Source organism: Adiantum capillus-veneris, chromosome 15, assembly GCF_014529385.1.
Source record: "Adiantum capillus-veneris isolate H3 chromosome 15, ASM1452938v2, whole genome shotgun sequence".
NCBI classification, from domain to species: domain Eukaryota; kingdom Viridiplantae; phylum Streptophyta; class Polypodiopsida; order Polypodiales; family Pteridaceae; genus Adiantum; species Adiantum capillus-veneris.
The window spans coordinates 158,235,584-158,249,861 of NC_140945.1; the positions used below are offsets into that span (position 1 = coordinate 158,235,584).

At 41.1% G+C, this 14,278-nt stretch overlaps 1 pseudogene; it reads left to right on the top strand.

Annotated features, from left to right (window-relative positions):
- The first annotated feature begins 573 nt into the window (after positions 1-573).
- LOC147441746 (uncharacterized) lies at positions 574-1,252 on the top strand (annotated as a pseudogene).
- The last annotated feature ends 13,026 nt before the right edge of the window (positions 1,253-14,278 follow it).

The window sequence follows — 14,278 nt, forward strand, 5'->3', positions numbered from 1 at the left end:
TGGGCATCTTTTGCCAACACCTCCTATAGTGGGATGATCATTCCAATCAAATTTGAGCCGGAATACATAGTAGCAATAGCATTGTTGTACAAAGTAAATTGACACTTGATTATTGTTTGGTGGCGATCTGTACACTTGGATAAATCTTGCAAGGACAGTGTGTTGCAAATCTAAAACCTTCAAGGGAGCGGAAGGTTTAGCATTTCCATTTCTTGAAATTGTCGGGCCAAGGGCCAGGACGGACATGCGGTCAAGGGGCGCTATATTTAGGGGCTAGGATTCTGTATATGGCACGGTTGGGTGGAGAGTTGCATGGTCCAGTCCCCCGCGGTCTAACACTGGTATCAGAGCTCAGGGGAGAAGGGGGAGGAAGAAAGAGGCATGAAGGCCATGGATCTCTCTCTCTCTCTCTCTCTCTCTCTCTCTCTCTCTCTCTCTCTCTCTCTCTCTCTCTCTCTCTCTCTCTCTCTCTCTCTCTCTCTCTCTCTCTCTCTCTCTCTCTCTCTCTCTCTCTCTCGCTCTCTCTTTGCGGTTCATGTAAGCTCGCCCTCCTTTCGGTGACAAAGGAGCAGCATGGCAGAGTCCTTTCATGGATGCATGGCAAGGTCCTGCTGTAGGAAGGCCATGGCAGAGAGGGAAAGCAAAGGAAGGCATGGCTCTTTGTCTTTTATCTCTCTCTCATCTTCAAACGGGCATGGCGAGATTTCTCAGCACAGAGAACCGTGGGCAACAACCCTAGCATGGGCGAGGGTGTGTCGGTGACCTAAATCAAATTGGCCATGCATGGTCTCTAGAGAATCGCCCTGGGCCAAGGAAGCGATGGCGACACAGTCTCTTGGCTAGCCAGCACCTGTAGCGCGTCCCCATGCAAGGTTTTTGGCCTGCGCAGGCGGCAGCTGCTGCCATCGCCCAAAAACGTCTTCTTTTTACATTGGTGGGCGCCCTAGGGTGCCCACGGGCCATCCTAGGGGCCCCGCCACACCACAGGACATTGTTTCCTTCTCGAAATTGGCCAGGGCTGCGACTAAGACACGGCATCGGCAAGGCTGTATGGGCCGTTTTTCACACAGAATTTTTTGCATATATCTGCAGACAATTGTATTCGACCTCGGCATTCCACCCTCGGTGTTTTGCTCAGGAAAGCACACACCGTTTATACGATGGGCATTCTTTACAGTCGAGGCAACAGACTCCTGGGGCTTGTCGCCATGGCAATCGAAAGGGCTACTCGTCAACACAAAAGCGAGGTTAGGTGATTATGGTTGCATGCAACCAACCAAGCAAGCAAGTGCGACGATGACTGATGTAGCTCTTTGACCTTCAAAGGCAAGGTATGCATAGATTTGGTTTTTGTTTGCCAAAGTTTTTCAGACATGCTGTGTAATTTTTGCATGCACTAGACGAGTAAGTGTTTTGGCCTCGCATCCACAAGCAAGGCTGGTAACAACTATTTTTCCACACATGCCAAGCACAAGGTGCTTCTGTGGTTAGAACAAGCATGACAAGCCTCATATACTTGCCTGCAACATATATGAGTGCAATTTAGACACTCCAACCACAAGCACGGCTTGTGACAGTTGTTTTAAGCATTACCATTTTGTTGGCATCGAATCACTATTTCACATGCCAACATGGCTCAAGCATGACTTGAGTACTTGCAGCCCTGATCTGCTGCATGGATCATCAGCAGTTCACTTTTGATGCCCATGGAATCTCAAGGAGATCGGCACACCCTGTGGCTCGGCTTCATGAAGGGTGCACAGAGCTCGGCATGGCCGACCTCTTGTCATTGCTTTCAGAAGCCGACAAAGATGCTAGCCCAGAGCTAACCACTTTCAGTTGAAATTGCTTGACAAGGTCAATTTTTTGTACATGATCAACAAGGTTGATTCTCTTTGTTATGGCATATGTCGTCAATAGCATTTGTTGGCAACGAGGCCAGACATAGTGATATGAAGCATGGCTTCTCCTGAGTACCTTGATGGAACACGCTCATCACAGATTATTTGTTGCTTCAAAGGCAAGGCTAAGGGCTAGTTTTTCAGCATCTCAAGGTGACAGGCATGGCATATTACTGGATTTGTTGAGGGCAGCAAGTTGCTCGGCATGGCCGACTCCTTGTCATTGTTTCTACAAGCCAACATAGGATGTTTGTCACACAATACTGGTTAATTTCACTTAAAATTGTTCGACAAGGTCGATTCTTTTTGTCATGCTATTTGCAGCCACTTCAGTTGGCTATTAGCACTAACAGATTTAGCTGAAGCACGGCTTCTATTTACGCATCTTGCATAATGACTCACCACGTTTGGCATATGCTATGAGCATACAAACTTGGGACGGATTTGGCAAAATTCTTGCAGATTCTTTCATTCCGTATACGACGGATGTATATGATACACAAGGGCGAATATACATATGCGACAACTCTCTCTCGCACGGCAGATTTGGCTATGAGCCACCTTTACGCGAGTTTTTCCTTTGGAATTTTATAACAATTGGTTGCAGCAACACCTACCAGGTTAGCCAAGTTCAAGTTTTTCTAGTTTTTTTTTTCCATGTTTACACTTTCCTTGGCAATTACTGTCATTGTGCAAAGCAAAGTGCTTTGGCAATTTTACATGAAGCACGGCTTCTCCCTTGTGCCGAGATACTACCATTGATTTGGAATCAAGGGCTTTGGCACACAAGTTTGGGGAACTGGAAAAATAGGGAATGTCAGCTCACAGAATCCCTACCAATTTCTTATGTGCAAGGCACTTATGGTTTTGGTTCTCACGCTTGAGACTGTCCTAGTAGCCAAGGGCTTACGCTTTTGCACGCAAGGCATGCTAAGCAGGTGGCATGGAGTCCACTACTTCATGGATTACGCTTCCGCTGTCACACTCGCAGCTCTGTCAAGGACAGACTAAGTGATGGATTGTTGAACATGATGGTTGGTTGCTATCAACACCCAACAACACTAAAAGGAACCTAAATCTAGAACTTATTTCACAGGCAAAGTGCCAATGCTAAGTCATTTTCATACAATCATGACCTTGCAAGGCAGGTAGGTCAAAATGTGGTTGTGTTTTTCTGTTACCTCTCTCAATGAGAGAGTCATACCTGAAAACTGTGGAATGCTTATAGGATAAGCTACAAGTCAGGCATAAGATGTGTAAAAGCACACAGATTGGGCACACACTCTAGAAATTTAAGAAAAATTCCTCAGCCCAGCATGTTCTTCTTCTCTCTCTCCCTCTCTTTAAGGGAAAAATGAAAAATCTTCTAAGAATCTTTGGATACGTTTTTTTCTCGTGAGTCAGCCTGACCCAAGGTGCTCTAACTCTCAGCTAGCACGTTGTCGTGCTGTGACATGTACATAGTGGGAACACATGCTACAAGAGTTATCTTGTAACTTTTTAGATACATAATTATATTTCCTATAATGTACATATGCATATGTAAGTATAAAAATAAGCTTTCTATCTCATCTTATTATTTATCTCAAGGGTAATGTATTCTTACTTTACCATCAAAAAATACTATGGGAAAAGTGTCAATAGCTCCGCCTCTTTAACTTGGGGCAAAAAGCATTGATTCTTTATTTCTACTATTTCATTATCATCTCACACCCTATCTAGATCATATATCTAGGGTAAACTCCAATATATATATATTCTATGTATTTTTTATACTTTTCTTATATTTCTTTTTAAATAGCTACTAGGAGAGAATCAAATCCTAGTGGGACACCAGGTGGCATGATTTCAAAGATACACTTATTTTAATGCATTATTGCAAGCATGGTTACAAAACTTTGTCAAGGAGAAATGTCATGCTTTCATATGGCATGAGGTGTCCTTGGGAATTAAATGAAAGTCAAGGCTAAGGAGACCACATGAAGACTTTTGCTGCCATAAATGGACCCTATTTTGATGAATTTTTTACACAAGGTTCCAATCCGAATTGGAGAATGATTTTAAAATAAAAATCGTAGCTAATGAGCTGAAGTTTCTGCCCATATTTTTACTTTTTTATTTGGAGCTACGGTTGAGGAGATATGATCAAAATACTGGACCCCAGTCTGCCCACATCATGCAGGGACAGCTCATTTCCAACTTTTCCAATTCCTGTTCACACTGGCTCCTCTCTTCTTGTGTAAACCCTTGGGGGTTCCCTTCACCTATAAAAGGGGACTTCTTCTTCCTTGGAAAGAACTCAAGCATTCAAGCCATTGATGAGAGGAATTCTTGAGGGAGTGAGTAGTAATACCTAATTGTACTTAGCCCCATTAACATAAGCCCAAGCCTACACTTTCTCCTAGAGGAAAACTAGCCATTCTTGTACGCCATCCTTGGAGGATCAACTCTAATCAAAGAAGGTGTTGTACTTGGCGTATCAATCAAAGTGGAATTATCCACTCTTCTTCTCTCTCCATCAATAATGGTGCCGAAGGGTTTCAAGTAAGATGTGTTCTACATTGATGTTTTCTTGATTTCTTGTTGTTTTCATTTTCATCTCTAATCCAACTTATATATATGTATCTAATCTCATCTCCTTAACCAAACCTATCTCTCCCGTTCATTCATCCTCTCTAGGTTCTCTTTGCTACAGGTACATCTCTCCCCGCAGTATCCTTATTGCCTACGGGCAAGAATAGGGCTTGGGAGGGAAACTTCTCATCTCTTCACTTCTCTCATATCTACATTTCTCACATACTATCCTAGATGAATAACCCACATGATGATCATTTCTATCGCTTTCACTCTGTACGATCTATTAGAATTAACGTATGGATTAGCCGTAAAATACACTTTCAACAACGTATAGTGTTTCTCTTCGGCCCTGAAAGGCTCAATGAAATACTTCTATAACCGGATCTCATCATACTACCTCTCATAGACTATAATTTTTCTTTTGATTTAAGCGTAGTTATCTTGCTATGAACCAAGAGGATTTGTACACACAATTAATCTCAATCACTAGACAAAATATATATATTATAGTAAGCACAAAACTACAATTCCAAAGAACAATTCGTAGCCTATTTGGTCAGCCAAGATTGAATGCCATTAACTCATCCACTAACCCTTTCATATTACCCATGATACGATATGACCATAGCCTTGATGTTTTCATCTTCGTATTGTTTTGACATTCTCTTTTGTGTTCTTTCTTTGTGTGTGTGTGAGTGCAAGAGAGAAAGGGTGAGTCTTCTTTGATTGCACTTCTTTCCAAACCCTAGTCTTCATGGCATCTATGGTTTAACTCCTTCATATAGGTTTTGTTGAGTTCTCTCACAAACTCTCACAGCCATAAGCCCGGTGCTTTCCTGGCAAGACCGCAAATTTCTCGACATATTTTTGGTGAACCCGACGTGAAACTGCTAGGGTGAGAGTTTGTGGGTAACCATGGGTGATCATGTTGAGCAACATGGTGTGCATTTTGACCCAGCAACAATGCAAATGTTTCAAGCATTTGCAATGTTCATGCAACAACAACATGCTACTGAAAGAAGGGAGATTTCAGCAACGAAGGCCATACAAGCGGTCGTCAACAGAATGGATCAGTTCAATGGCAAAGATGTAACCAAGTACTTACGCGAGTATGTGAAGGAGATATGAAAGAAACATGCACTAGCATCACTGAGGTTAGAAGGTTTCTGGGAGCATGTGTCTTCTATGTTATTTGGATTCCACATTATGCACATGTAGCTGATCCTCTTTATCAGCTGCTTAGAAAGAATCAAAAGTTTAAATGGACAGAAGCATATGTAAAATCCATGAAAAAGCTAAAGGAGTTACTCCAGTAAGCAACGACTTTGAGAAAGGTAGACTATGAGTGTCAAAGGCCAGTGATTGTGACAGTAGATACCAGTCCTACAGGGATTGGATGGGCAATAGGGCAAGATGACAAAGAAGGACACAGGTATGTGGTAAGATTTGGAGCAAAGGTACTAAGTGCTCGCCAAAGAAACTATCCACAGATAAAGAGAGAGTTATGGGGTATGGTTACAGCCTTGAAAAATGGGAAAGAGTACCTAATTGGTGCATGTGTGGTTGTAGAAACAGATTGTCTACCACTTCTTGGGATGATTACAAGCTGCTCAACACCAGACATTGCTATGTTGCGGTGGATTGCCTACATTAAGTCCTTAAATCCCGAGTTTAAGCACATTGCAGGTAAAGACAATACAGTGGCAGATATGCTATCAAGGGCAAGGTATGAAGATGAGTCACAAATGATTGATGAGGGAGATGATGTAGGCACAAAATTCTATTCTATCTCTCATGTCAAAGGTAACAATGTCTGCATGACTAATTCACTTGAATTGTTCTTGAAAGAACTTTATGAAGGTGATTGGCTTTCTATTGGAAGGTACTTGAGTACTCTAACAAAATAGGATGATTGGTCTGAACAAGAATTCAAGAGGATACGCAGGAAAGCATATGGGTACTTTTTAAGGGATGGTTACTTGTGGAAGCATCCTAAACAAAAGGGTGCTACACCACAATGGGTTACATGTAAAAAAGAGACTCAAGTAAAGCTCATGCAAGAGTTTCATGAGAGTCTATGGGCTGGACACAGGGGTGTGTGGGCAACCTTCTCCAAGTTGAAAGAAAAATACTGGTGGAAGGGTATGTATAAAGATGTATCTCAGTTTGTAGAGTCATGTGTAACTTGTCAAATGTATTCAAATGTTCGACATCGTGATGGATTGCACCCTACATATCCACTAGCCATACACTATAAATGGGTTGTGGATCTAGTCACGATGCCTTTAGGACTCTGGCAGATGAGATACTTGGTTCTTGCACGAGAGGACCTAACTAACCAGGTTGAAGGAAGAGCATTAAGAGCTAAGACCACAGAAGCTGTGTGCAAATTCCTTCTTGATGAGGTGATTTGCCGTTATGGTTGTGTGGGAAAAATCACTACAGATCGAGGTGAACTGGATGCCGAAGAAGCAAGGGAGTTCTTTTCTAGATTAGGGATCAAGCTTTCTCTTACTACAGCTTACAACCCTGAAGGCAATGGAAAGAGTGAAAGAGGGCATCCTCCTATCATCAAAGCTTTGGCCAAGGCTTGCGAAGGAAGAGTTGGTGAGTGGCCAAAACTGTTACCATATGCTTTATGGGCTGATCGTACAACACATAGCTCAGTAACTGGCTACATGCCTGCGGAGCTAATGTATGGTCAAAAGCCAGTGATGCCGATTGAAGATACAATTCCTACATGGAATGTACTACCTTGGCAAGAGGGGCTTAGTAGGGAAGATCTCCTTGCACTGCGTATAAGGCAGCTAGAGAGAAGACCTGGAGACATTGAAGCTGCAAAAGAACGACTCAAAAATGCAAGGTTGAAAAACAAGGACTATTTTGATAAGCGACATCGACTCAGGAGCAAAGCAATTGACAAAGGTGACTGGGTTTTAGTGTATGATAGTAGCCTTGATAACCAACACACAGTCATGCGTAAGTTTTCAAAAAGATGGTTTGGACCATATGTTATAAAACATGTGCATGAAAATGCTACTTACAGCTTGTCTGAACTAGATGGCACAGAAGTAAAGATTCCCATTGCAGGAAAAAGGATCAAAATGTTTAAGAGAAGAGGAGACAATGATCCAGAAAATGCTGATGACGAAGAAGAGCAAAACACAGGTGAAGATCAAAGTGAAAATGAAGCTCTGGAATCATCCAGTGAAGATGAAAGCAAGGAAGATGTACAAGAGGGCTGATCTTACAAAGAAATAATTTGGCACATACCGGAGGATGTGCAGGTTTAGAGGGGGTGGATGTCGTGCTGTGACATGTACATAGTGGGAACACATGCTACAAGAGTTATCTTGTAACTTTTTAGATACATAATTATATTTCCTATAATGTACATATGCATATGTAAGTATAAAAATAAGCTTTCTATCTCATCTTATTATTTATCTCAAGGGTAATGTATTCTTACTTTACCATCAAAAAATACTATGGGAAAAGTGTCAATAGCTCCGCCTCTTTAACTTGGGGCAAAAAGCATTGATTCTTTATTTCTACTATTTCATTATCATCTCACACCCTATCTAGATCATATATCTAGGGTAAACTCCAATATATATATATTCTATGTATTTTTTATACTTTTCTTATATTTCTTTTTAAATAGCTACTAGGAGAGAATCAAATCCTAGTGGGACACTAGGTGGCATGATTTCAAAGATACACTTATTTTAATGCATTATTGCAAGCATGGTTACAAAACTTTGTCAAGGAGAAATGTCATGCTTTCATATGGCATGAGGTGTCCTTGGGAATTAAATGAAAGTCAAGGCTAAGGAGACCACATGAAGACTTTTGCTGCCATAAATGGACCCTATTTTGATGAATTTTTTACACAAGGTTCCAATCCGAATTGGAGAATGATTTTAAAATAAAAATCGTAGCTAATGAGCTGAAGTTTCTGCCCATATTTTTACTTTTTTATTTGGAGCTACGGTTGAGGAGATATGATCAAAATACTGGACCCCAGTCTGCCCACATCATGCAGGGACAGCTCATTTCCAACTTTTCCAATTCCTGTTCACACTGGCTCCTCTCTTCTTGTGTAAACCCTTGGGGGTTCCCTTCACCTATAAAAGGGGACTTCTTCTTCCTTGGAAAGAACTCAAGCATTCAAGCCATTGATGAGAGGAATTCTTGAGGGAGTGAGTAGTAATACCTAATTGTACTTAGGCCCATTAACATAAGCCCAAGCCTACACTTTCTCCTAGAGGAAAACTAGCCATTCTTGTATGCCATCCTTAGGATCAACTCTAATCAAAGAAGGTGTTGTACTTGGCGTATCAATCAAAGTGGAATTATCCACTCTTCTTCTCTCTCCATCAATAATGGTGCCGAAGGGTTTCAAGTAAGATGTGTTCTACATTGATGTTTTCTTGATTTCTTGTTGTTTTCATTTTCATCTCTAATCCAACTTATATATATGTATCTAATCTCATCTCCTTAACCAAACCTATCTCTCCCGTTCATTCATCCTCTCTAGGTTCTCTTTGCTACAGGTACATCTCTCCCCGCAGTATCCTTATTGCCTACGGGCAAGAATAGGGCTTGGGAGGGAAACTTCTCATCTCTTCACTTCTCTCATATCTACATTTCTCACATACTATCCTAAATGAATAACCCACATGATGATCATTTCTATCGCTTTCACTCTGTACGATCTATTAGAATTAACGTATGGATTAGCCGTAAAATACACTTTCAACAACGTATAGTGTTTCTCTTCGGCCCTGAAAGGCTCAATGAAATACTTCTATCGCCGGATCCCATCATACTACCTCTCATAGACTATAATTTTTCTTTTGATTTAAGCGTAGTTATCTTGCTATGAACCAAGAGGATTTGTACACACAATTAATCCCAATCACTAGACAAAATATATATATTATGGTAAGCACAAAACTACAATTCCAAAGAACAATTCGTAGCCTATTTGGTCAGCCAAGATTGAATGCCATTAACTCATCCATTAACCCTTTCATATTACCCATGATACGATATGACCATAGCCTTGATGTTTTCATCTTCGTATTGTTTTGACATTCTCTTTTGCGTTCTTTCTTTGTGTGTGTGTGAGTGCAAGAGAGAAAGGGTGAGTCTTCTTTGATTGCACTTCTTTCCAAACCCTAGTCTTCATGGCATCTATGGTTTAACTCCTTCATATAGTTTTTGTTGAGTTCTCTCACAAACTCTCACAGCCATAAGCCCGGTGCTTTCCTGGCAAGACCGCAAATTTCTCGACAACGTGGCTAAGATGCTACTCAAATTAGTCTTCATCGGTTCGTCCATTGAACACTAATTTGCATAAGGGCTATGAGCTACACCGGCTAAGAGCCATTGTCAGGCCAAGGGTAAGACCCAACTATTGGCATTCTTTGGGGTGATTGTTTTCAAGATTGAACAGATCTACCCAAGGAAGTATACATCGACGTTAATGCACAAGCAAGAGTCTTGTCATTACGGATGTTTAGGGTGTCATTTTTGCACTACATGTTTTCAGTGCGACATTCAAGCTGAGTTTTTGATAATCTTCAACTCACAGTAGTTGATCTCTATAAGGAAGTATAGATGCAGCAATCAGTGGTGACAGCATGGCTGTCCACACGAGCTAGGAAGTTCACTTGTGTGGATTTCCTGCTCTCTCTATAGCACTACGGAGTGTCTATGGACATATTGTTTTGGGGTACGACCCGACGGGTGACTCCTACATCACCCCATAGGCATTGAGGATCACAGTTGATCTGAATTGAGGATCACAGTTTGATCTCTCTTAGTTAAACTTTCAAGGAAAGAATTCCGCAATCTACCAAGCGGTAGCGGACAAACTCAACTTTTCAAGTTGATTCCAATCATTATGTACACGGTTAACTATGTTGGTTGCCGTTACCTACTAGTTGAGCAGTTTCTACAAAGGGTTTTACCAAGGGGTTTGACTACGTAGATTTTAACCAAAGGGGTTGGATTGCGAAGGAAACACCCACGGTTCCCAGCCAATGCTGTTTGTTTTTCAGGTAGGAGATGTGCTCCTCTCCGTTTAAATACTGGTAAGTGAACATTACGTTCAAACCTCTAAGTACGCATCTATTAATTTGGTGTTTTACCATTTTTTGTATGCTTTGCTTTTTTTTTTTTTTTCAAGACGTATAAGTACGCTTGAATGTTACAGAGCCATGCCAAGGGCATGTCGGCACAAAGTATTTTGGGCCAAGTGTCCAATCTACCTTTTTGCCTTATGCTATTACGAACCTACTTGTAGGGTTCGATTTGGCACATGTTGTCACATGGGATACAACATGGTCTAGGAACTCAAGGAGTTTGGTTTAGCCAGTGTGGAGCATGATAATGAGGGTCCCTCTCACTCGCGTCGCAGAGTGTTCGTAGTTACCTCCACACACAAGTACAACTCGTACTTGATGGATGTCACTTTTCCTGGCATCCTTACTTGAGACATATTCCACATGTGGAGAATATGAGTCTCTGGGACTGGCACTGGCGCCGAATTCGAAATGATGTGTCGCGACGAAGTCCCTAGGTGCTGGTTGCATCCGTTCATTAGACCAATTGACGCACACAGTATCAGGAACAATTTCAGAGGCCAAAAATTGTCGGGTACTAAGTACAGACTTGTTGTGATTACAAGTGCTGTGAAACCACCTTAACGGAGGGTCGTTTCTACATATAGCAAAGTATGCTACGTTCATGAGAATGTTTCATGGTTGGTTCCTAGGTGTGACCGGGTTGTCATTATGGTCCAACTTTTGTTGCAAAGTATGCTACGTTCATGAGAAGGTCTCATGGTTGGTTCCTAGGTGTGACCGGGTTGTCACATTCTATTATGGTCCAACTTTGTTGCAAGATTTTCATGTAAGTATCGTGGAAAGTCTCGTCATGGAATTGCGGTTTGGATATGTTTGTGTTAAATGCATGCACACTAGGTGTTATGGGCCCTAGTGTTTAACACAAATTTATTTGGAGCGACATGCAAATCCATGGACTTTATTCTTTCTGCACCCTTTTGCACTGCTAGTGCAATTTCTCTTGCAGATTTAGTATGAGTTTACACCCTGCCATACAAGGTGATGGTTGAGTATGGATGTTAGTGATTGGTTGCTGGAACCTCCAATCTACCTTCAACCTAGTTGGTTGTTTCCATTCCATATCGAGTATATGGCTGGATACTCAATGGTTGAGTCATAGTTTGTCGTCAGTCGTGGAAGACTGTCTGTGAGTGGCTGGGGAAAGTACCTCACTCTTACTGCTGTTATTCATCCCATGGGCAGCTTACAAGTATTCTATTTAGTACTAAAGGATATGCTAAGCGCATACATTAGTAAACCGTGCTAAAGGATCTGCTAAGAGCATACGTTAGCACAATGCATTTTGAATAGGTGATTCTCTTCTTATTCTAGAATTTGCTTAGGTTAGGTTTTCAACTTTGAACACCTGTTGTGGTGAGGTTGGATACCGATAGTTTCATAAGTCAAGGACTTAGTAGGTGTGCTGACAGAGTATGTTGGCATGTAACCTTTGTTAGGGGTGAACATGTGGTTCTGTGTGTTCCCAAATGTTCTGAGATCTCCTTAAGCCACCCGAATCTCTTCCTCTTTGTAAATTTGCTGAGCCAATGCATGATTAAGTAAAGGATCATTAGGCTGCTGTGCATTCTGGTCAGGAGCAATATCTTCCATAACTGAAATGCAAAATAATAAACTTTAGTGAAATAGGTCTTAACAATTGGAAAAGAGAGCTGTTTTAGAGAATTGAGTGATCCAACTTGAAATACTTTAAAACCTCAACTTGAAGAACTTTAAAGACGTAATTGAACACCATTAATGAAACACTTTACATATCACCACACTAAATATCACCACACATTGCACACCATTAATGTCAAAAAAATTTGATTCGGTTTAATCATCAACAGGCCTCAAGCTAGATTCTTGGTTACAATATGATAGCCAACATTATGCCCTCCATTCAAACAAAGGCTTAAATCCCATATCCTAGGTCTATCTAAGGGTTTGGGAGATTTTCCACTAGCAAGATATTTATTTACATTTCACAAAAATTCGCGCTTGAGAACCTCAACGGGCTCTAGAATACACGCAATCAAGCGCCTAAGAATATATGAAAGACTATATATATTAGATGCCTTGGTGAATGGAGGAGGATTGGTGTTGATATTTTCAGGGGTAGTCCATGGATAATCTCGTTCAAATTGAGCTCTACATTGAGGGGTGAGATTTGGCAGCTTGGTAAATGTTACAAATGTGCTTAATGGTGTGCTTTCCCCCCAGTCTACAATGCCAGCATACACTCCTTGCTTACCAAAATGAAGTAGAATATTTCTAGTGTGTAGATCTTTGTGAATGAATTTGTGACTATGCATGAATTTAATCGTCTGCAGAAGAGCATTACAGATTGGCAAAATGTTGTCTGTGAATTGATGTACAGTTCCAGACGTGTGTTGGAGCTCTCTGATTACAGGCTTGCTTCCATCATGATGACATGCCTGAATCCACTGCTCAAGATGACCTTTATTCCAAAGCTTGAAGATCAGCATAGGTCTTTTGCTATATAGAACAAGAGCACAAGGCAATATCTGCCACAATGCAGTTGCCTCCTCTAGTACGATCTGTAATGTTGGCTTGCTTCCTATTTGGTCTTTGTAGATCTTTGCCGTATAGGATCTTTGAAGAGAGGATGAGCCACCGATACTTGTCACATTTGCAAAACTTCCCTCACCTAATTGGGGTTCTTGCAAGTGAAATATGGAATGCTCCCCAAATAAGTGTAGGACAGGAGGACATATTGTATCATCCAGGTGTACAGCTAAGGGTTGAGCACCTGATGGAGGAGGTACATCCTCTTCAGTCCTAGGACGTTTTGAAGAGCCTTCAATCTTATCTTTGCTCTTCAATTATGAATGTAGCTTTGCTGCAAGCTGCATTTGCTCTTTGATTCCAAGTTTGGTTTTGATTTTTGGATGAACATACTTTCAAAACTTCTAGTGACCTGAGCCAATAATTGCTTTACTGTGTTATGCATCACTCCATTAGTATGCAGAGCTGGGTCAAAAAAATTTGGGAATGCACTACACAGCTTCAGCCAGCATTGTTCCACAAGTTCAATCACAAAATCCTCAAACTTTGCCTGCAGTGGATCAAATGCTTGTCGCAAATGATCGTCTGAAGCTCCATAGAGAATCAAAATCAGAGCATCACTAATCATTTTGCGATGCTGACATGTTAACTTTATCTCTACCATGACTGAAGGCTGAAAATACATGAAGCAAATATAAGTAAGGTAAACCTAGAATAGATAAAAATTTGACATTTTACAATTTTAGACAAAAACATTTCATGGAGAATAATAACCTCCAGTAATAACAACAATAATGAAAGTGGTCAGCCACAATCAAAGATGAAAAAACATATAATAACAATCGCCTTGCAGTGCAATGCGATAGTTAGCAGCTGTCATGGACGAAGAAGTTATATTACCAAACCTCTCTCTACAGTGCGACACGGTAATTAGCAACAGCTAGAGACAAGAAATCTATTAAATCCAATCAACCTAAAGTGTGACGCGATGGTCAAAGCATTCAAGATCAAAGGATGTAAAATATATCTCCTCCCTGCAGTGCAACACGGTGGTCAGCAGCAACTAGAGATGAAGAATCCATTAAATCCAATCTCCTTGCAATGCGACGTGATGGTCAACAACAACTAAGAACGATCGAT